This window comes from Lasioglossum baleicum, chromosome 2 (assembly GCF_051020765.1).
Source record: "Lasioglossum baleicum chromosome 2, iyLasBale1, whole genome shotgun sequence".
In the NCBI taxonomy this organism is placed as follows: domain Eukaryota; kingdom Metazoa; phylum Arthropoda; class Insecta; order Hymenoptera; family Halictidae; genus Lasioglossum; species Lasioglossum baleicum.
The window spans coordinates 1,323,486-1,325,817 of record NC_134930.1 but is presented as its reverse complement, the minus strand read 5'-3'; the positions used below and the strand labels follow the sequence as shown (position 1 = coordinate 1,325,817).

Genomic DNA, 2,332 nt, shown 5'->3' with positions numbered 1-2,332 from the left:
TATTTAAACATTAAAATAAGTGTATAGTAGTCATACAAAAAATATAAATTTTCTTTTCCGTCGAACGACACTTTTTTTCCATAAACACATTTCAATAAATTTTGAAATGTAATGAATTGAAATTGAACTGTAGAGAAAATGGTATGGCAATGCAATTTTGATAGTTTGCATCTCTTGCAATCGATGCAGACAATTTTTATTTCGCATAAAGATCCGCAGTCTAAGAAAAATAACATAAATATGAGAATAAGTAAAATTTGCATGTGCAAAAATCGATCGTGTCGATCGATCTTCTTTCTCGTGCGCTCGATTACTTCGCTGCTGACATCTGCCACATCAGTGCGAACTACCCTCGCCGACGAGGCGGCCCTGTAAAACGATATTAGCCAATCACATCAGTAGACGCGACGGTACTGCCCTCTTAAACAAATTCAGCTTCGGCCGGCCGGCTGCCTTCAATTTGCCTTCGGCTATTGCCCTCCGCTATTATACGGCAAAAATAGCTACTAATACGCGCGGAGAATCCCAGCCAGAAATCGAGAATTTGGTTATCAGGGTAATACGCGCGGAGAATCCCAGCCAGAAATCGAGAATTTGGTTATCAGGGTAGTCGCTACATACTATCGACTATTTAGTCGATAGTTTTTAGTGGTTTTCAGTCGACTGAATTGCTTTACTAGTTATGTTCTCCATGTTCGATGAAGTTGATGGAACTCCGCTTTATTATTGAAATATTATATATTTTACATTTGTCGTAGTAGAGATTAGTAATAAAATTAAATTAAGGTAAAAATTCCAAAATTATAATTAACCTAACCTTAAATTATTATGGTCTATACTCTATACTATTGAAATTCATCCAAATTTACTAAATGTTAACATTTAAAAACATTAATTGGTCTAGGTTTTTTGCTGAAAGTCGGTTCCTTCTTTCAGACATAATCTGTCCAGCCTTTGAAAATATTCTTTCTGATGGGACAGAAGTTGCTGGGAATACAGAGGTATTTACATATTTTTCTGCTATTTTGAAAAGTTGTGGCATTGTGTAATTGTGTTTATTCCAAAATGCGACTTCACAGCTCTTAATATTTGCGTACAGTAAATCTATATACATATTGACGAATTATGGTTGTTGCATATTCTATAGGTGTGGATTAGTTTGTCAACTGCGATACTTTTGTTACAAGAAGATTCTAAAATTCATTGTTTTCTTCAGATGATTCTTGATTTTCTGCTGCGGCTCTATTTGTATTAGTTTCATGACTATTGCGTGTTATGCACAAGGAACTTATTTCATCTCTAACATATTCTGCGCTGTCTGTGCAATCCTATCGACTTCAAATACAGCTGTTTTGAATCTTGGACCTAATAGTGTGGCTATTAGAGTAGTATTATTTTGTTCAATGTAGTCAAATCTTATCTCAATATTATTTAAAATGTTATTTTGTAAATGTAGTCCTGCTATGGTTTTTGGTATAATGATGTTTATGGCATTTTGAATTCCTCTTATTACAGGAATAATTTTGGATGCTGTGGGATATTTTTCTGCTGATAATTCAACTGTAACATACTCTAGTGGTTTCAACAACGGTATACCTCCCTGTGTTCAGCTATAAGTGATGTGGGACTTGTGGCTAATGAAACTGTGACAGCAGACAAAGGCACTTTTATTTCAAACAGTCTTTCCAGCGTCATGAAAGAAATGTTTAATTTTAAGTTAATGTATAATTTTCTCTATAGCGATGCTATGTTGCTGCAATTGTTTTTTTATTTTTATTTGATTTAATCTTATGTATGCATATTGGGTTTTACCTGTATAATAAATAAATAAATAAATGTAGGGAGATACCATCTCTGAGCGGCGAGAATTCCGTTGAATGTCACGACGTTAGTAACTGTAACGACGCGACGATTCGATATCTGTTATTATGTTTATCGATTTCGTTATTCATATTTGTAATATGCGATTTCTTTGTCATTCCGGTTCGACGTACGAAAACGAAAAGACGTGTTTGATCTCAGACGGGATAATTTAATTAGTTGTATTTGTTATAATTTAAATTTCGTATTAAAACATTTCGAGTTTACGAACGTATTATTCAATTTACGATTTAAATCCTACATTTTTGGGGGCTCGTCCTAAAGCCAGTGCGTGAAAGCAGTGTTCGCGCGTGCAACGACAGTTCAGTGTGCCTAAATTGTGATCGGAATATTACGGGGGTACATCCGCAATGTCTTCTCAGGATCTAAACGCGCTTACGGTCGCAGAGCTAAAAGAAATTCTGCGAAATGAGAGTCTACATACGTCCCGAAGGAAGTCAGAGCTGATAGC

At 35.2% G+C, this 2,332-nt stretch overlaps 1 long non-coding RNA gene across 2 annotated transcripts; it reads left to right on the top strand.

Annotated features, from left to right (window-relative positions):
- The first annotated feature begins 714 nt into the window (after nt 1-714).
- On the top strand, nt 715-1,794 carry LOC143217632 (uncharacterized). 2 transcript variants are annotated; one of them, XR_013010875.1, is made up of 3 exons: nt 715-786; nt 937-1,001; nt 1,516-1,794. It is a non-coding gene; the product is annotated as an uncharacterized LOC143217632 (long non-coding RNA). The 2 variants fall into 2 exon arrangements; XR_013010874.1 differs by having other exon boundaries at nt 726-786; nt 905-1,001.
- The last annotated feature ends 538 nt before the right edge of the window (nt 1,795-2,332 follow it).